General features: G+C 37.4%; 1 protein-coding gene and 1 long non-coding RNA gene across 13 annotated transcripts in view; both read left to right on the top strand.

The window, feature by feature from the left end:
• SPAG16 (sperm associated antigen 16) overlaps window positions 1-22144 on the top strand; it is a 911935-nt gene that overhangs the window by 160293 nt on the left and 729498 nt on the right. The window lies entirely within an intron of this gene.
• Window positions 6210-22144, top strand: part of LOC144305928 (uncharacterized) — an 81078-nt gene continuing 65143 nt past the window's right edge. For both annotated transcript variants that reach the window (XR_013372957.1, XR_013372956.1), the window contains exon 1: window positions 6210-6583. This is a non-coding gene — a long non-coding RNA (uncharacterized LOC144305928). The remainder of the gene's footprint in view (window positions 6584-22144) is intronic.

Genomic DNA, 22144 nt, shown 5'->3' with positions numbered 1-22144 from the left:
TAAAGTTTATGTAAGGAAAAAGGTGGAAAGAATTTAAAGTATAGGTGGAGGGATGCTAACAATATGAAGACATTGTACAAATAAAGAGACAACATCTGAATAGAAAGAGGTAAGACCTACCTGTCTCTTATGTAAGACAAATACTGCAAATAGCCAACTAGCAAATGAAAATGTACTTAATATAAGAAATACAAATTAGGGTACTCTAAAATTATTTTTATAATTGATGGTGTAATAGTCTCATGTTTGTTTTTTAATTTGTTCAACTCTTCTGGTGGGACTACTTGACTATATTTATATGTATGCAATATATGGCCTATCAGATAGGTATAGACATCTATAAAGTTATTTTCTGAGGAAGATATTAGGTAAAACAAAATGTGACAAGTAAGTTTACATAATTGTAGAAATCACCTGAGGTATTATCTAAGAATTAAAAATATTTATTCCCAGTAATCTTTTGGAGAATTGTGACTGCTTTTTATTTAAATTAAGAACTAAGAAATTTTATTGTATTCTTTCTGAAGTAAATATGTTTTAAGAAAGATAATCTGCATCGTGTTTAGAAGGGTTGATCCAAAGAATGAATTGAACTAAGTATCTCTAAAACATTGTGAAAGGGAAGTGTCTTAGCACACAAACACAGAATTTGTTTTTATGTAGTGCTGTAGTAGTGATTTATGCATCAATCAATAAATCTTATGACAGTTGTTATAAAGATTAAAGATACAGTTAAAAACCTTATTCTAAATCTGTGCTCAACAAGTAAACATCTTATTTTTATGTTATTTAAATATTTGATAGTGAGGAGAAAATTAATACAGAGTTCTAGTATTCACTCTGCTTCAAAGCTTTGTTGTTTCTGTAAATTATAAAATTCTGTCTTCGGTATGTATATGTATGTATATATTACTGTGTTTATGAGCTGGGTAATGTAGATACATTGATTTTATAAGCTAGAAAAACTGGAGTTTAAAGTCTGGAATATGATGTCAGAGCATCCCTACATGGTAAGCCTTTGTGCACCTATCTAGCTGGTTAGCTTTCTTTTTACACAAAGGCATGCTGCCTGACCTCATTTTGTGCTTTAAAAAAAAAAAAAAAAAAAAGCAGTTATTTTAAAGGTCTTAAAAATGTCCCTACATTTTATCTCATCGATTTAATGCATAAGAATTTATTCTAGGGACACTTGGGTGGCTCAGCGGTTTAGCGCCACCTTCGGCTCAGAGCCTGATCCTGGATGGAGTCCCAGGTTCGAGTCCCACATGGGGCTCCCTGCATGGAGCCTGGGTCTCCCTCTGCCTGTGTCTCTGCCTCTCTCTCTCTCTGTGTCTCTCATGAATAAATAAATAAATAAAATCTTTTTTAAAAAAAGAATTTATTCTAGAGATTCACATATATATATATAGGTAAAAAATGATCATAAGATATTATGTTTAATAGAAAAATATTAGATAGCAACTCATATATCCAATAGTAGTGAATTGGTTAAATGATGTTGTATAGAAACTTTTAAGGAAGTGAAAAAACACCTATGTTATATTGTTACATGACAAAATTGTATTAATAACCAGTATATTCAGGGGCACCTGGGTGGCTCAGTTCTGCCTTCAGCTCAGGTCATGATTGTGGGGCCCTGGGATCGAGTCCTGCATCAGGCTCCCTGCAGGGAGCCTGCTTCTCCCTCTGCCTATGTCTCTGCCTCTCTGTGTCTCTCATGAATAAATAAATAAAATATTTTTTTAAAGAGCAGTATATTCATCATGTTATCAATTTTGTAAAAAAAAAAAAATTTTGTAAAAAATAGCCAATGTAAATTTTGTGTATACATATATGTATATGTTTGTATACATATATCTGTCCATCCATTCTCTATCCATCTATCAATAGAAACATAAACACCAGCATATTAATAATGACTGTCTTCATGGTAGAGCAAGTATTTATCATTGATATGCCAATTTTATTATAATTTGAAACCAGTAAAATGCCAATTTGTTTTTTGTTTAATTTTATGTTATGACCATAAGATGAATTAAAACAAAAATATCTGTTGCTTTTAATTTCGGGAACAGTTTTTTAAAGGACTTTAAAAAGCAGTATTTTTGCTGATTTGATAAATAATTTTTATTGGTCCCCCCAAAATCTGGACATCCCTCCTATCACCCTTTTGAAAGCTGAGGGTGAAAGCTAATTATTCTCATAGCATATCGAACTCTTTCGAGATTTCTGGTCCCTCTAAAATAGCAAAAAGATTCTAGTGTAATTAATGGTGATTTAATGCTCAGCCATAGCTGAAGAACATAGGTTTGTCTTGGTTTTATCCTGTTTTATTTAGGCACGATGGTCACATATTTTACTCGATTGTACTGTCACCTCTTAGGCATACTATGCACTTCAAGGTTGAATTGTGATTCTTTAAAGTTGTTGAAAGAGATTTATATTATATTGGATATTAAACTTTAATACAATAATGGAATATATTTGACTCTGGATTATATGTAATAATGTAATTGAAAATAACTTATACCTGGCTATTTGTTGGTGCTCAGGGACTAGCCTTATGAGTTCTGTTGTTACACTGCCTGGACTTGCTTTTTTATATGTATTAGGCTGCTCAGGCTGCCACAACAAAAATACTATAGCCAGCGGGCTTAAACAACAGAAATTTATTTAGTTGTAGAGACTAAAAGTCCAAGATTAGGGTTCTAGCAGGGTTCAGTTTCTGGTAGGACTCTCTTCCTGACTTGCAGATGACCACATTCTTGCTAAGTCCTCATGTGGCCTTTCTTCAGTGCATGTACACAGGGAGAGAAAAAGAGTTCTCTGGTATCTCTTCTTAAAGGATACTAATAGTATTGGATCAGGGCCCCACCCTTATGACCTCATTTAACTTCAGTTACTTTTATAAAGGCCCTATCTTGAAATATAGTTACATGGGAGGTTAAGACTTCAATATAAATTTTGAAGGTTCACATTCAGTCCATAGCATTGTACAGCCTCTGGTAAAGGCTGAATTTCACTCAGGCATGATTTTCTCACCCAACAAGTGGTCATGAAGCCAAGTCTATAGAATTATGTGTGAATTAATGAGAAGTGTCATATTGTGTCATATAGTAAGCACATTAAATAATATGCTTGCATCTATCTAGCTATGTAATGTTGCTTTTATTCCTAATAAATTAATATATTTTTAATCCTGAAGCTCATTCATAGTTCATTTTATTGAAACCAGAGTTTAAAAATACTTCCTTTCTTATTTAGTGGTGTTTAAATTGCCATGCAAATAAATTTGACTTATAAGAATATCTTAGTCATAATTAATAGCATTTTAATTTTAATTTTTAAAGTCATTTGGAAAAAATGCTTTTAATTATTTAAACATAAAAAATAATAAATGTCATTATGGGCATATACATGTGAGTATAAGGACTAATAAAACTTATTTTAATTCTTTTCTTATTCTTGCCCATCACTCGAGGTTCATCTTAAGTGTCACTACCTCAGACAGAGCTTCTCTGATCCACAAGGGAATAATCCACATTATTTGCTTTTAAACTTTAAACCTCCACTTATTTTTAATAATTTGTCTCCTTCACACAAAGGTATCCTACTTGATATTCAGAAGTTTACACATTAACTTATATTCAGACTGACTGAAGAGAACATTTTCATATGATATTATTAACTTTTTATGTCAACTAAATGAAGGTAGACATCTCAGGTAGGGGTTTGGATTTCTTGAGCAGGAATGAATTTCAAATGCCACCATTTTTGAAATATCAACAAAAACACTAACATGATTTGAAAGCCAGTTTGAAAGAAAATACCATTGTGTACAGATTTGGAAAATATATATAGATAAAGAAGTCACCTAGTGTCTTCTTGAACTATAATTGTGCATTTTTTGGTAGCAGCGTTTTGAAGTAAATTGGTTCTAAAAACAAAATATGGTTTGAGAAAATAAATGTTAGATTCTTTTGCATCATTATTATTTATTTTATTATTTTATTTTTCTTTAGCCCTGAAGCATGTTGGAAAGGATTAATGCAGCTTAGAAAGGAAGGACCTTTGTATTATGATGAGGTTTTCTCTGAGATTTCTTATCCTTGATATAATAATACCTTTCTAACATTATATTTTAATATATAATTTTTCTACTATCAGGCTTACATGATTCTGGTGATACTTTCTACCTTTCAAAAGTATAGTATTATATTTCCTTTAGGGTCTCAGATTTATTCTAGTCTCATCTTTGATGGATGTAAAGTAATAGTTTACAGTTATTTGAAATAGAAGACTAACATATAAAAATATAAAATTATAGTTTTTTCCCTAAACTCTTATTTTATTTTATTTTTTTTAGAATATCTGTACTCACAATACTTTGATTCTAAGCTTTGTTTTCTTTGTGAAGCCCGACAAAACGTAATTATAGGTGTGTAATTTTTCCCCTTTAGGAGAAAAATGAAATAGTACATTCTTGTTTTACAGAAGTGCAGGCTGTATTTTAGCTTGATTAGGTAAGCTGGCTATTAATGTATAAAAGTTATACTTAGAGTCTGTTATTGCAGTGATGAAATAATTTTTCAGTGGCACTGAAAGTTAATGATATATAGAAATGCATATGAAGGGGAAAGAAGGTAACTTAAATGACAAACGACTTTGGGATAAGGTTGCACATAAATTTACTGATTCTACTCCAAATATGTAGCATGATAAATGAAATCAAACAGAGGGTGAGGGAAAAAGTGAGAGCCAGAGACTTTACTTACAGTAAACTTTACTTGTTAAATTATATTTCAGGAATAGGTTGTTCTCTGGGCTCAACCTGCAGAGCCCTAAACCTATCAGGTCATATGAGAGAACTGCTTCATATGTGATTACTGAAAAAAAGGATCAAGGATGAGAGCTGTTGTTTAGCATCACCTGGCATAAAGTTTGTCTGTAAGAATTATCATTTTAATCTACAGTTCTAGCAATTCTGATGGAAGGAAGAGCTGCCCTTGGATGTGAGTACAGGAAGGATGGGTTTGGGCTGCATAAACCAAAGGGGGACAACCAAAGGGGGACAGTCTAGTGTAATGCAGGCCAGGTTGACTCCAGCCTATTGTCCCTTGTTTTTTACCAAACACCACCAGGATTTTCCAAACAGAAGTATCATTCCCTCCTGCTGAACAGAATATGGGGCACTCTTTCAGGGATTCCTTGTATTTGATGGGACCTGGAAGTTTTTAACTTCCATTGCCCTTATTATTTTTTAAATTAAAAAAAAACAACAACAACAACAAACATTGTATTTATTCATGAGAGACACAGAGAGACAGAGAGGCAGAGACATAGGCAGAGGGAGAAGCAGGTTTCCTATGGGGAGCCTGATGCGGAACTTGATCCCAGGACCCCATGATCATGACCTGAGCCAGACGTCGAATGACTGAGCCACCCAGGTACCCCCACCTCCATTGCCTTTAAGGGACAATCAACAGACATACCTATTCTTTATGGCTAGCTCTTCTTTGCCCACCAAGTCTTGAAATAGCCCCATACTCTACTGGTAATTCCCAATATCCTTAGCATTACCCTCTCCATCTGCTTTAGTTATATCAGCAGGTGTAGTTCCAAAGAACTCAGGGTGCTCCTGGAATCTGTTGAAGTTGGTTAATGGAGTCTGGTTATAATGCCTTCAGCTAACTGTTTTTAAATCTATGTGAGGTTTAATGCTATTTATTCCTTAACCTTTGTGTGCATTATCATTTCTATATATATTTTATAAATTTATTACCTAATTCCCTGCCCTTTTGTCCTTGACTTTGCTGTTTTGTAAAGAACTTAGCATATACGTTTTCTTTGCTTGTCTGTGTTCTATACATGCACAGACTCATTCCAAAGCTAATAGGGTCATGCACTGTAGCAGATTCATTCTCAACTTTCAAGGGATGTACCACTTTGAGGATATGGACCTACAAGGTCTCCAGAAGCCTGTTTTTAAATCTCTGCCTTTAATATTTCATTCCTATACATGTGCTTGGCAGTTTGAGGTTAAGAAATATATTTTTAAGATTGTTTATTTGAGAGAGAGAGAGAGAGAGAGAGAGAATGTATGTGCACAAGTGCATGAGCAGGGGGAGGGGCAACCAGAGAGGGTGAGAATCCTAAGCTGACTTCCCACTGAGCATGAAGTCAGACATGCTTGATTTGACGAATCCAAGACCATGGCCCCAGGCAAAACCAAGAGTCAGATGCCGAACTGACCAAGCCACCCAGGTTCCCAGAGGTTCAGAAACTTATACAATAAAAGTTTATTTTTCACCTAAATCTAGTCAGTGGAAGTTTTCCCATTTAGATAGCTTTTCCAAGCATCTCTAAGTGATGACTGAGAGAATCTTAGGGATCTAGAATCTTTTCTATTCTTTTGTAACACTGACATCCTTAACACATGGCCTTCAAGGTTCTGAGACAGGTGAAAAAGTAGTGAAATATTCCTCTAGGGGTTTCATGGCCAGCCCTGGGAGTATCACACACCACCAGAACTTAGTCACATGGGATTTTTGGCTGCCAGGGAGGCTGGGCAATGTGTGCTGAGGTTAGTAGGCACCTAGCAGACTCTTTGTCATATCATCTTTCTATTTTAGGCTCGTTCCCTTCAGGTTTATGAGTGACTGCAACAGCAAATGTCTATCTAGTAAGAAAGAGAAAGACTCTCTTCTAACCATGGACAGGTCTTCCCTTAAAGCTTTGGTCACAAAGCAAGATATTTTATGGAAGAAAGTTGGATACCTGACAAAATAAGAATTCTATATAGGAAGGAAGAAGCAGTGAATAGGTAGATACCAGACAGGTCAACTATGAGTATGATAGAGAGCCAGAGTAGAATGGCATCTCAAAACCCAAAAGAAAAGAGATATTTGAAAAGATAGTGTGGCTAATCTTTTACAAAGTGTTCAATAAGACGAGGATTTTAAAGAGGCTGACCTTGGAAGTAAGTCCTTAGTAAATTCAGTATTAGTAGTCTAAAGAAATAATAAGATTATTTTTCATATTGTGGTTTATTGAGGAGTGTATAGTTGCTAAGAAAATGGGTCCATCATATTCATTCATTACGCTGCCCTCCATGTAGTTGACTTTCTTTCCTAAATGAATATTTCATTCTCAATGAAAATTTGAACTAAATACAATGAACACTGAACTGTAAAGATAATATAAAAATATTATGATAATTATAGTTTACTTCATTAAAAAGTCAGTTCTGTTGAAATTTAGCATAATGCCAATATGTTATTTGTACTTTTTAACTTTTTCACTTCTCATAGATCTCAAGAAAATACCATTTATAAAATTGAAATTATTTATAATAGTGCAGATTCAAGCCTATGCTAATTGCTCTAATAACCCAGATAATTAATTATTATGCATTCCTAAAATGGAATCCCATTAAGTTATTTTACTATGATGGATGTAATCATTTTGATAATGTAAGTAATCTACACATTTTTCTAGATTAATCACAGATGCTGTTCTAAAGCTGTTTTAATGTAGTGAATTATAATAGTTTACTTATGATAAGCATCAAGGGTCTTTAAATGCTCTTAATCATATTCAAATTTTATCACTTAGAAATAAATTGATTTTTTATTCAAAGTAACATAACTAAGATAACTTATTTTCTGCAAAACAGATAACTTGTATGAAATCACAAAATGAGCTACATAGACATTCAGAATATTAAATAAATAGTTTATATTTAGAAAAACCCATGTTATATGAATCATGATAAAAATTACTGATATTTCTGTATATTTTTTATTGGAGTTCAATTTGCCAACATATAGCATAACACCCAGTGCTCATCTCATCAAGTGCTCCCCTCAGTCTGGCCTATCACCAGGTCACCCCAACCCCCCACCCGCCTCCCCTTCTACTACCCCTTGTTTGTTTCCCAGAGTTAGGAGTCTCATGTTCTGTCTCCCTCACTGATATTTCAAATTCATTTTCTCTCCTTTCCCCTATAATCCCTTTCACTATTTTTTATATTCCTCAAATGAATGAAACCATATAATGTTTGTCCTTCTCCGATTGACTTACTTCACTCAGCATCATACCCTCCAGTTCCATCCACGTCAAAGCAAATGGTGGGTATTTGTCGTTTCTAATGGCTGAGGAATATTCCATTGTATACATAAACCACATCTTCACTATCTATCATCTTTCAATGGACACCGAGGCTCCTTCCACAGTTTGGCTATTGTGGACATTGCTGCTATAAACATCGGGGTGCAGGTGTCCCGGCGTTTCACTGCATCTGTATCTTTGGGGTAAATCCCAGCAGTGCAATTGCTGGGTCGTAGGTCAGGTCTATTTTTAACTCTTTGAGGAACCTCCACACAGTTCTCCAGAGTGGCTGCACCAGTTCACATTCCCACCAACAGTGCAGAGGGTTCCCTTTTCTCCGCATCCTCTCCAACATTTGTGGTTTCCTGCCTTGTTAATTTTCCCCATTCTCACTGGTGTGAGGTGGTATCTCATTGTGGTTTTGATTTCTATTTCCCTGATGGCAAGTGATGCAGAGCATTTTCTCATGTGCATGTTGGCCATGTCTATGTCTTCCTCTGTGAGATTTCTGTTCATGTCTTTTGCCCATTTCATGATTTGATTTTTTGTTTCTTTGCTGTTGAATTTCATAAGTTCTTTATACATCTTGGATGCTAGCCCTTTATCTGATAAGTCATTTGCAAATATCTTCTTCCATTCTGTCAGTTGTCTTTTAGTTTTGTTGACTGTTTCTTTTGCTGTATGGAAGTTTCTTATCTTGATGAAGTCCCAATAGTTCATTTTTGCTTTTGTTTCCCTTGCCTTCATGGATGTATCTTGCAAGACGTTGCTGTGGCCAAGTTCAAAAAGGGTATTGCCTGTGTTCTCATCTAGGATTTTGATGGATTCTTGCCTCACATTTAGATCTTTCATCCATTTTGAGCTTATCTTTGTGTCTGGTGTAAGAGAATGGTCTAGTTTCATTCTCCTGCACGTGGCTGTCCAATTTTCCCAACACCATTCATTGAAGAGACTGTCCTTTTTCCAGTGGATAGTCTTTCCTGATTTGTTGATATTAGTTGACCATAGAGTTGAGGGCCCATTTCTGGATTCTCTATTCTGTTCCATTGATCTATGTGTCTGTTTTTGTGCCAGTACCACACTGTCTTGATGATCACAGCTTTATAGTACAACCTGAAATCTGGCATTGTGATGCCCCCGGCTCTGGTTTTCTTTTTAATACTCCCCTGGCTATTCGGGGTCTTTTCTGATTCCACACAAATCTTAAGATGATTTGTTCCAACTCCCTGATGAAAGTCCATGGTATTTTGGTAGGGATGTCATTGAATGTGTAAATTGCCCTGGGTAGCATTGACATTTTCATAATAGTTATTCTTCTAATCCATGAGCATGGAATATTTTTCCATCTCTTTGTGTCTTCCTCAATTTCCTTCAGAAGTGTTATGTACTTTTTAGGGTATAGATCCTTTACCTCTTTGGTTAGGTTTATTCCTAGGTATCTTAGGTGCTTTTGGGTGCAATTGTAAATGGGATTGACTTCTTAATTTCTCTTTCTTCAGTTTCATTGTTAGTGTATAGAAATGCCACTGATATCTGGGCATTGATTTTGTATCCTGCCACACTGCCGAATTGCTGTATGAGTTCTAGCAATCTTGGGGTGGAGTCTTTTGGGTTTTCTATGTACAGTATCATGTCATCTGCAAAGTGGAAGAGTTTGACTTCTTTGCCAATTTGAATGCCTTTTATTTCTTTTTGTTGCCTTATTGCTGAGGCAATACCAGTGGTGAGAGTGGACATCCCTGTCGTGTTCCTGATCTTAGCGGAAAGGCTCCCAGTGTTTCTCCATTGAGAATGATATTTGCTGTGGGCTTATTGTAGATGGTTTTTAAGATGCTGAGGATTGTTCCCTCATCCCTACACTCTGAAGAGTTTTGATCAGGAATGGATTCTGTATTTTGTCAAATGCTTTTTCTGCATCTATTGAGAGGATCATAAGGTACTTGTTTTTCCTCTTGTTGATATGATCTATCACGCTGATTGCCTTATGAGTGTTGAACCAGCCTTGCATCCCGGGTCTAAATCCCACTTGGTCATGGTGAATAATCTTCTTAATGTATTGTTGGATCCTATTGGCTAGTATCTTGTTGAGAATTTTGCATCTGTGTTCATCAGGGATATTGGTCTATAATTCTCCTTTTTGGTGGGGTGTTTGGTTTTGGAATTAAGGTGATGCTGGCCTCATAGAACGAGTTTGGAAGTATTCTATCTCTTTCTATCTTTTGGAACAGCTTTAGTAGAATAGGTATGTTTCTTCTTTAACCGTTTAATAGAATTCCCCTGGAAGCCATCTGGCCCTGGACTTTTGTGTCTTGGGAGGTTTTCGATGACTGCTTCAGTTTCTTCACTGGTTATTGGCATGTTCAGGTTTTCTATTTCTTCCTGTTCCAGTTTTGGTAGTTTGTGGTTTTCCTGAAATGCATCCATTTCTTCTAGATTGCCTAATTTATTGGTATATAGCTGCTCATAATATGTTTTTAAAATCGTTTGTTTTTCCTTGGTATTGGTTGTGATCTCTCCTTTTTCATTCGTGATTTTATTAATTAGTCTTTTCTCTCTTGTTTTTTAATAAGGCTGGCTAATGGTTTATCTGTCTTATTAAATCTTTCAAAGCACCAACTCCTGGTTTTGTTGACCAGTTCTTCTGGTCTCTATTTCATTGAGTTCTGCTTGAATATTTATTGACTCTCTTCTTCTGCTTGGTGTAGGTTTTGTTTGCTGTTCTTTCTCTACTTCATTTAGGTGTGAGGTTAGCTTTTGTATTCGATTTTTTTCCAATTTTTTGAAGGATGCTTGTATTGCTATGTATTTCCCTCTTAAGAACTGCTTTTGCTATATCCCAAAGATTTTGAATGGTTCTATCTTCATTCTCATTAGTATCCCTGAATATTTTTAATTCTTCTCTAATTTCCTGGTTGACCTTTTCATCTTTTAGCAGATGCTCTTTAATGTCCATGTGTTTGAGTTTCTTCCAAATTTCTTCTTGTTAAGGAGGTCAAATATCAAAGCATTATGGTCTAAAAATAAGCAGGAGACAATCCCAATCTTTTGATATTGGTTGAGACCTGATTTGTGACACAGTATGTGGTCTATTCTGGAGAAAGTTCCATGTACACTTGAGAAAAATGTGTATTCAGTTGCGTTTGGATGTAAAGTCCTGTAAATATCTGTGAAATCCATCTGGTCCAGTGTATCATTTAAAGCTCTTGTTTCTTTGGAGATGTTGTTTTTAGAAGATTTGTCATTTGCAAAAAGTGCCATATTGAAGTATCCCAGATTTGTGTATTATTATCTAAGTATGTCTTAACTTTGGTTATTGATTGATTGATATACTTGGCAGCTCCCACATTAGGGGTATAAATATTCATGATTGTTAGGTCCTCTTGTTGGGTAGATCATTTAAGTATGATATAGTGTCCCTCTTCATCTCTTACTACAATCTTTGTGATAAACTTTAATTTATCTGATATGAGGATTGCTACCCCTGCTTTCTTTTGAGGACCACTTGAAGGTTATTGGTTCTCCAACCTTTTATTTTCAGGCTGTAGGTATCCTTAGGTCTAAAATGAGTCTCTTGTAGACGGCAAATAGATGGGTCTTGCTTTTTTTCCAGTCTGAAACCCTGCGCCTTTTGATGGGATCATTAAGCCCATTCATGTTCAGAGTTACTATTGAAAGATATGAATTTAGTGTCATCATAATACCCCTTCATTTCCTGTTTTTGTGGATTATTTCTTTGGGCTTCCTCTTTCTATTACAGAATCCCCCTTAATATTTCTTGCAGAGCTGGTTTGATGTTCACATATTCTTTCAGTTTTTGCATATCTTGGAAACTCTTTATCTCTCCTATTCTGAATGAGAACCTTGCTGGATAAAGTATTCTTGGTTGCATGTTCTTCTCATTTAGGACCCTGAATATATCTTGCCAGCCCTTTCTGGCCTGCCAGGTCTCTGTGTAAAGTCTGCTTACACAGAGGTCTGCTGTTAATCTAATATTTCTCTCCCATATAAGTTAGGAATCTCTTGTCTCTTGCTGCTTTAAGGATTTTATCTTTGGAATTTGCAAGTTTCACTATTAAATGTCAAAGTGTTGAATGGTTTTTATTGATTTTAGGAGGGATCTATCTCCTGGATCTGAATGCCTGTTTCCTTCCCCAAATTATGAAAGTTGTCAGCTTTGGTTTGTTCAAATATGCTTTCTGGCCCCCTGTCCCTCTCAGCACCCTCTGGAACCCCAATTATACGTAGATTTTTCCTTCTGAGGCTGTCATTTATTTCTGTTAACCTTTCCTCATGATCTTTTAATTGTTTTTCTCTTTTTTCCTCAGCTTCCTTTTGTGCCATCAACTTGTCTTCTATGTCACTCACTTGTTCCTCTACCTCATTAACCCTCATTGTTAAGACCTCCAGTTTGGATTGCATCTCATTTAATTGATTTTTAATTTTGGCCTGATTAGATCTAAATTCTGCAGTCATGAAGTCTTTGATTCCTTTATGCTTTTTTTTCCAGGGCCACCAGTAGGTTTATAATTGTGCTTCTCAATTGGTTTTCTGACATTGAATTGTAATCCAATTCTGTAACTCTGGGAGAGAGTACTGTTTCTGATTCTTTCTTTTGTGGTGAGTTCTTCTTTTAGTCATTTTGCTCAGTGCAGTGTGGCTGTATGAGTGGGCTGAGTCAAGAATATCAACCAAGACCTAAGTAAATTTCACTCTAGATGATTTTGACAAGGTCAGGGACCAGAAATCGAAAACAAAGATCGCAACAAATAAAACAAAAGGGCCTCTAAAGTGAATAACAAATTTTAATACAAAGTAGTAGACAAGGGATCCCTGGGTGGCGCAGCGGTTTGGCGCCTGCCTTTGGCCCAGGGCGTGATCCTGGAGACCCGGGATCGAATCCCACATCGGGCTCCTGGTGCATGGAGCCTGCTTCTCCCTCTGCCTGTGTCTCTGCCTCTCTCTCTCTCTCTCTGTGTGTGACTATCATAAATAAATAAAAATTTAAAAAAAATTAACAACAACAAAAAAACAAAAAACAAAGTAGTAGACAATAAAAGACCAGGAATCCTAAAGAAGAAGATTAAAAAAAAAGAAGAAGAAGAAGAAATAAAAAAAAAAAAGGAGAAGAAAAAAAGGGGGGAGGACTGGGAGATGGTAGTGGTGAAGAAGTTGTAGTGGAAGGAGAATGTAGTCTACCTGAGGGGTCCTAGAGGGTATATTAAGTTCTGTATGTTAGGAGATCCTCAGTCCCAAATTTATATAAACCAGAAATACTTGTAAGGGGCCCCAACATTGACCACCAAAACATAAATGAGATAAAAGACGGGGGCAGAATGGGAATGAGGAATCTCACAGAATGAACCAGCACAGTATACCACTTGGTTATGGGTGCATGCTGCTCAAGTTTTAGAAGGTATTAACTTCTGCCATTGTAGAATAAAATGAGGCAGAGAAAACAAAAAAACACAACACAAAACAAAAATATCTTGTATATCTCCCAAAATTAAGTTGAGTATGTTGAAGAGAATCTGGAAGTGTAAAATATATCTAGGACCTCTAATTGTAGAAATGTGAAAGTCAAAAAGGAAGAATCTTAAAAATGAAGAGATGGTAAATATTGTAGTTAAGGTAGGAAAAGAGAAGAAAATTGGAAATTTACAGTCTGATATAAAAATGAATTGTACTGGAAAAAGGAAGAGATAAAAAGAAAAGGAGGGGTATCCTCTTCTTCTATATACTGTAAATCCCTCGATTTCCCCTGGAGCTTTCCAGCGCTGCTGGGTCCAGAACTTGCTCTTCCCCTGTCCTTCCAGCTGGTCTCTGGGGGAGGGGCTGCTGTGCTGATTCTCAGGTGTGTGCACCTGGGGCGCTGTCCCTCCCCCCACCAGGTGCCCGGCTCAGTGGGAGCTGTTTATCCTGTGAGGCGCCTGTTCCCTGGCTCCATCTCAATCACAGGGTGACACCAGGAGGAACAACCACACTGGCGGTGGCCAGCCCTCCAGCTCTGGAGTCCGCTCCCGCAGTAACTACTGCAGCTCCCAGTTCGCACTGGCCTGGATGCTGGGGGGCGGGGAGGGGGCACTTACCTGCATAGCTGGGGGGCGCCCAGCGGCAGGAGCGTCCCCGCTGTCCCATGCCCTCCCGCCTCCGCCTGTCCCGGGGGGATCCTGGGCTGTGTCCCCCCGCGCCCTGGGCTCCGGGGTCTGCACCACTGCCATCGCGGTCCCGCCGTGGCTCCCCAGGGCAGCAGGGTGCAGCCCCTCCCCCGGAGCCCCCCGCCCCGCCCGGCGCGCTGCAGCCCTTCAGGGCACTGGGCCGGTGTGTGCGCTTCCCCCCGCCCCTCCTGTTAGGGACCCCGGGAGCCTGAGGCTCCTGCGGTTCTGCCCGAGTTCCCCGCTGAGCACCTGCCTTTCCGGCCGGGAGATGCTGGTGTGGACTTTTTTTTTAAAAAAAGATTTTATTTACTTATTCATGAGAGACCCAGAGAGGCGGAGACACAGGCAGAAGGAGAGGCAGGCTCCATGCGGGGAGCCCGATGTGGGAATCGATCCCCGGTCTCCAGGGCTGGGCTTTCTGTCCCGAGTCTCTGGCCACCAGCCTCCCCGGCTCCTGGGGGCCCCTCCCCCCTCCCCCCCCTTTTAATTTTTTTCCGTCCTCCCACCTTGTTAGAAGCGCGAGCTCTTCTCTCCCTAGCGTTCCAGCTGTTCTCTCTTTATTTATTTATTTATTTATTTATTTTAAATTTTTATTTATTTATGATAGTCACAGAGAGAGAGAGAGAGAGGCAGAGACACAGGCAGAGGGAGAAGCAGGCTCCATGCACCGGAAGCCCGACATGGGATTCGATCCCGGGTCTCCAGGATCGCGCCCTGGGCTAAAGGCAGGCGCCAAACCGCTGCGCCACCCAGGGATCCCTGTTCTCTCTTTAAACCTCAGGTCGAATTCGTAGGTTTCTTAGGATGATTTGAAAGTTATCTAGGTAAGTCGGGAGGCCAGGTGACTTGGGGACCCTACTCCTCTGCCGTCTTGCCCCGCAAAAGTCACTTAAATAAGGTCATTCTGATATCCTTCTTGGACTCAGTAGCCTCCTACTAATTTCTCCTATCTCCGGTTCATCCTGCATCACCAAATCCTTCTTCCAGAGCTGGAAAACCCACTGTTTAATGCCCCAACTTAAAAATATTGATAACTTCCTTTTACCGAGGGATAAAACCCAAACTCCTCTCTACTTTGACTCTTTATTCTTAGCCCTACCTCCCTTGCTGTCTTCATGTCCATTGCTCACAAGCACAGTGCTTACTTTTTTTTTTTTTTTAATTTATGATAGTCATACAGAAAGAGAGAGTCACACAGAAAGAGAGAGAGGCAGAGACACAGGCAGAGGGAGAAGCAGGCTCCATGCACCGGGAGCCTGACGTGGGATTCAATCCCGGGTCTCCAGGATCAAGCCCTGGGCCAAAGGCAGGTGCCAAAGCACTGCACCACCCAGGGATCCCAAGCACAGTGCTTCCTGAGCCATACTTGTGCATCTGCTATGCCCCTTAATAAAAGCGTAAGGTACTGAGTCAAAAATATTCTTGAAATATTAACTGATTTTTTTTTTTTTTTTTTACCTTGGCAATTCATTTTTTTTCTGTTGCCTTTATCCAGTTGAAGTAGTTTGGCTATGCACTTATGCCAAGGGGTAAATATGACAGAAAAACTAGAGAGAGGAAAAAAAGAATCTTTCTTACGTAGGAGAGGTTGGGTTCTTAAGGGAGTAGGGAAGGCTCATAGCATAGTTAAAACACATCACAGAACCATAATGAGTTAAGAGCATAGCCCACACTGCCTCTACATTTACCTCTAGATAGCTATGGGGTCCAAGAACACAAGAGCTCTGTTCCCTATTTCGTAAGTATAGCCCTAGGAATAGGACAAGACCCCAGCAAAGAAATAGCTGCATAAGATGTCTAGGTAGGTAGCATCACCAAGTTTCAGCCCTCCAGCATGGAGTATGAATTGCCAAATGATTACTTTATGCCCAGGAATGGAATAGAAGAGCAGAAGGAGAGCTACTGAACCAAAAATAGGCTGCAAGACAGGAGCCTAAAGTTTTCATTGAGATTTTTGCAAACTATTAACAAATTATTTTAGTGATGCCTATAAAGCCAGAAGATATTTAAGTTCTTGTGGTCTCATCTCCAGTGTTGTTATAAAATGGAAAACCTTAAGAAATTATACTCAAAGGAGAAATTTAGTTATGACAAAGAAAGATAAAAAAGCTACATTTCTTGTGCACATGAAATTATACTTTGAAATTCACATCAGCTAGGGAAATTTATATCTAATTCTTTGTGCATATTTAAGCAATTGTATAATAAAAATAAGCCACTACTGGGGTCCAATCATATTTCCCTTTAATATGTACCTATACATTTTGCTAATGTTTGATAGCAAAATGAAGCTTAAGACTTTTTTCTTGAAAAATTAACTGATTCTAATGCCCCCTTTTCCTTTTCCTTTTTTTTTTTTTTTTTTTTACTTTTAAAGAAAGTGACCTACATTTCTTACTTTCTTTGTGAGAAGTGCTCCCAGGTTAAATGTTGGTCTATAATTACTCACAGGTCTTTCAGTCATCGTTTTATACGTTCATTTATTCATTGATTCTAGAATACCTATTTAGTTATTAATACGTGTCAGGCATTATTATAAATGATGCAATTATGGGAATAAAGGCAGTCCTTGTCCTCAAAGAACTCAAAGTCTAGTGGGGTAGTGTACTTATAAAAACAATATAGTAATTACATTACCAATGCCCTATAGCAAATTGTGAGGTATTGTGGAATATCAGAAAAACTCCCTTTTGAGTTGTCCTTTGAGTATAAACCTTAAGAGATGTATACATTAGGTGGGGGGAATTTTTTCAATAAAATTATTTGGTTCCTTTTTCATTAAATGGGGAAAATGGAAAAAAAATTGATGTAGTTGATTTTCATATCAATGAATTTATTTAATGCACTGTGATCTACTATCACATTTTGTACTAGAAACACTCTTGAAATGTTAAATATAAAGCTTGTAATCTTATGCCAACTCATCCCCCTACATTTTCTTATTGACTTAACATTTTGTTCTTGAGCTATAATTGAAATTATGTCTAAGAATTTTAAAGATTACTCCTAGGAGAAGTCTCTTTACCAACGTGGAATGTCTTGGTATTTAATTCTCCTGCAGAATCCATACAAGTAAATGAAATTAAAACAAACATATTTCTATAGTATAGGGTTTGTTTTGGGGTTGTATTGTGTTCCCCAAAATGATATGCCGAAGTTCTAACTTTGGTTACCTATGAATGTGATCGTATTTGGAAATAAGGTCTTTGCAGATTTAGTCAAATTGAAGTCATACTGGATTAGGATGGGCCTAATCCAATATGACTGGTGGTTTTATGATAGAGAAGACACACACACACACACACACACACACACACACACAGAATACCATGTGACAATGGAGTCATCTGACTCCAGAGGTAATTGAAGTTACGCTACCACAAGACAAAGGATAACAAGGGCTGTGGGCAACCACCAGAAGTTAAGAGAGAATCATGGGGCAGTTCCTCCTGCACAGCTTTCAGAGGGTACTGACCTTACTTTCAGATGTCTAGCCTCCAGAGAACTGTGACAGCATGAATTTCTGTTCTTTTGAGCTATCTACTTTATGATACTTTGTTATAGTGGTCCTAGGAGACTGATATTATATTAATTCCCCTTGCCTTGGTGCTAGACTTTTTGGAAATGAAATCTTCCCTCCCCACAAAGCAATCCACAAATTTGGCTTTTATTGCTTATTTAAATAGCTTGTGATTATTGTACATAACTTCCTATATAAATTATTGTCGTGGTAGGGTTGTTTGGAAGCAAGCACTCAGATGGAGTTTCAGGTGTGTTTATTAAGGATCAGCAGCTGGTATCATGTGTCTAAGGGCAATTTGGTTCCCTGCTCTTGCCCTGCACCTCAGGGGTCCTACCACCATTTGGAGTGACTTCCCTGAGATTTTTAAGTCCTCCTCTGATATCTGGGAATGTCTGGGGCTGGCAATGCCATCTGCTGGGCAACGTAAGTGACAGAGTGTACATCCCCATATCCTCTTTTTGGGGTCTTATCTGATCCTCTATCCTGCGTGCGGCTACAACCAAATTCCTTGACGAGCTCCTGACCTGGTAACTATGGAGTCTTTTCAGGACCCCAGTGTCAGGATCCTGATTCCAGGAAGGTGGCCTGGTCAGCAGATTGATCCTACTTATTGGTATGGTAGTTCTTCCATAGGATCATGCAGGATTGGGCTGCCAGAATGATGGTCTTTGGTATGCTGATTTAGGGTGACTTCTCACTCACATTAGACATAGGACAATTTAGGGGTTTGAGGGAAGACTCTTGTCTACCCATGTATGTGCTCTTCCCTGTCCATCTTCTGACTTATAATGCTAATTCCAGTGTATAGCATTCAAGAACAGTCATTCACCTCCTCCTCAGACTTGGAAGCATATTTCCGGCAGTCTTTTAGGATAGTTGAGCCTTTCTCCTTTGAAGACTTTTGAGACTGCACAAAATTGGCAGGACCTTTCAGTCGATGACCCTTTTTTGTCCAATTGGTGTGGTTGTATTTTATACTTCTGAGTCAGCCTTAAACCGTGTCACTAAGGGATAGACATTTCTTGCATGAGTAGGACTGTGCATGGACCCCTTGCCCATCCTCCCTGCTGCTGATGGTATGTGGAAGGCCAGGGTCAACATACAAAGATGTAATATTCTAGAAATGCAATGATTATGGCCTAAGGATTGATAGTAATCATTTTTAAAAAATGTATTGCTTTACATTTATGCTACTCCCATGGTATAATGTGATGCTTTACATTTATGTGTTACCATCCCAAATGGTAATGTTAGCATGACCACAAAATAAGTTATTGCTCATGGTTTTCTGCATGCTCTGAGTAAGACTTTCATTTGTGGTCAATAACAATGAAGCACAGTGTATCCCTTGAGAGTGTCACTGAAAGCCAATATTCATGATGGATGATGCAGCATCAGGAGCAATAATGTGAGCATCAAATAATAAATGGAATTAGAGAACTGCAGAGCCAAGAATATCTATATTGCTCAATATAAACAAGTTCCGAAGAGCAATGACATTGTGAGTAATAATAGTATAGCTATCTTTTTCCTGTGACTGGATAAAAGAAATTAGCCATGAATGGGACATTTGAGAGTGAAGAACAGAGATAGTTCCAGAATCTAAACAGGAAGAGATGGAGAAGTTCACTGATTGGATAATAAACATATAAATACTTCTCTATTCCTCATTCTATATCTTTCTTGATAAATCATTGTACCTCACATGAGATAATATATTTTAAATAAAATTGTTTGTATAGACAGGTGCCTTACAAAAAAAAATTGTCCTGGGCCACATATCCCCTAGACTGGTCCTGTCAGTAGCTGTGACAGGGATGGGTTAGAGGATTGGGCCCAGGGAAAAGTTGACAACACTGTAGCCAACGCAGGGAGGTTATGCCCCTCATTTGCCTGAAACAGTCTTGGCTTTACACCCCCGTGTCTCTCAGTCATTGGCCCCTTGGATAGGACCTTGGGCAAGATGGCCTTCTGCAGGAGAGGCAACCCCTAAAGAAGCTGATAGCTGGAGACAATCTGCTGTTCACACTCCCCAGTGCTGGGCATTCCTTGACATAGGGATCTAGGTGGCACATCTTGTGTCTACCATAATTATAATTCCAGATTCAAGTTTTATAGAGGTTTGTAGATAGAGGCTGAATATATTCTAAAGTGCTTAAAACAAACAAAAATTACATATAATTTTACATGCCTCCAAAATCATGGAGAGGCAGATAGTCAAATTATTATAAATTTAATGCTCTGGTAACAGCTCATCATTAAATTTTTAAAGAACTTTGTCTAAAAAATTTGATATCCAACTTAGCAATTAGTTTGATAATGTTCTAGTTTTCAAGTGTCTAATTTTCTGCATTATTTTCCCTCCATCCCTGAGCTTTATTTTCTTAAACATGTAGATATTCTTAATATTTTACCTGTTATAAATTTTGTAATTAGCCAGGTCATCCATGTATGTGTTGTGAAAGAAATAAGCAAATAATACTTCATTTATAAAAATAATAAATAATATTTTTGTGCTCTAGTCTTCCCCACCTCAAATTCTCACTATCTGAAACCAAGCACTTTTACCATTAATATCCACATTTCTAAACAACCTCCTTTTAAAATTGGATTTTTCTATTTTAAACATTGTTTATTCATTCTTAATATAGAAGACCTGCCTTGTTTAAATCATTACACACTTATTTTTCCTCCACCCACCCACATACTCAATCCCTTCAGCCTACCAATATATTCCTGTACCATAATTTTTCAATAATTCAGTATTCAGGACTAACATCATCTGACTATGGAAGTTTTGTTTTCAGCTGAATAAAGTTGTGATAATCTCCTTTCTTCTTGGAGACAGATATCATTCCTGCAATCCTATATTTTTGTTCTTGTCTGGATCACATACTCTCTGTGGCGATTGCAGAGCTCTCATCTCAGAGCCTCCTTTTAGCACCATGCTAGGAAGTTGTTTGGCTTGTCTCTATTGAATCCCATTTTCTTGACACCATATTATGTTTCCTCTTGATTTATCCCATCATTTTGGTGCTGTATGTTGTAGGAGAGGAAAGACTTTCCCTCTACTCCCCTAGATTCATTAGCTGGGTCTATAAAGTAAGCTGAGAGCAGGCAGGTGAACATACAAAAGGTATACAAATTTATTCACTTTTAATATTACATACACAGAGACATCACTGAAGAAAAGAGAGTGGTGAAATTTGAAAGCTTATATATTGTCTTAATATTGGAAGGGTCGTGGGGACGCAGGCCACTTAGAGAAGACTTAACATTTTTATTGACACTTTAATAAAACTATTCTCTACTTCAGAGCAGTAGGAATGAAATAAGTCTGTTATTCTAAACCTTGGGGTGCTTAAAATGTCTTTAACATGGAGGTGCAGCTACCAAGGATATTGTTCTTTGCTTTTAGAGCACTTCGAATGAGTAGTGGTCTGCTGGTTCCCCTCACCAAAAAATGTTTTTAAAAATTTTAAAAATTTAAAAATTAAAAAATAAGCCTGATTGGTAGCATTTACCAATTTCTATGGTAAAAATCCTCCCATCGTGGCTGACTTTAAGTTACCCATCTGATGTCACTGAAGGCAGAATTGAGAAGAGAAGTTCACTGTAGCTCTTTGGTTATATGAACAAGCACCAGAGTATCACTGGATTAATATATTCATTTTATAAAATTCCTGTTTTTCCCTCAAACTTAATACTTAATAAATCAAATAAAACAAAAGGGTTTCTAATAGAAAAAGAAAAAAAGATTCAAAACTCACTCTTCCAACCCTAATCTTGCTTCTTGGAAGTTACTCCTTTGAACTATTTCTGTTTGAAGTGCTGCTGGTTAGGCTTTCCCGCAGAAATCTAATTTACCAATATGGCTTGATTTGGCAACAATATAAAACACCTGCAACTCTTTCAACTAGGACATTTTTCTATCATTGAATAACTTTCTTCCCTCTATTTTCACTGTCCTCTACAATTCCTGTTAGCTAGTCATCCTGAATAACACTCTGTCTTTTCTTTCATAATTTTTATTTATCCTTTTTTATGGTTTTAATTCTTATTTTGAGTTTTTTTTGCTATAAATCATGTGATTTTATTTTATTTTTTTCATGTGATTTTATATTCTGCTTTTTCTATTTTTTTCTTAAGATTGTCTTCTTGTTTAATGGATAAAGTATTATTTGAATCTTATGATTCTAACAAAGTTTATTGTATTTTATACTTCCTGAATTATCATTTTTTCTTTTAGGGTTTTTCTTTTTCAAGCTGTAGTTTTTTATACTGTTGTTTTTCACATAGCTGTTAACCTTCCATTGTCTATTTATATTCAGTAATGTGTGGCTGGGTTGATTTGTAT

The sequence above is a fragment of the Canis aureus genome, chromosome 36, assembly GCF_053574225.1.
Source record: "Canis aureus isolate CA01 chromosome 36, VMU_Caureus_v.1.0, whole genome shotgun sequence".
Classification (NCBI taxonomy): domain Eukaryota; kingdom Metazoa; phylum Chordata; class Mammalia; order Carnivora; family Canidae; genus Canis; species Canis aureus.
This window is presented reverse-complemented; position numbering and strand designations above follow the sequence as displayed.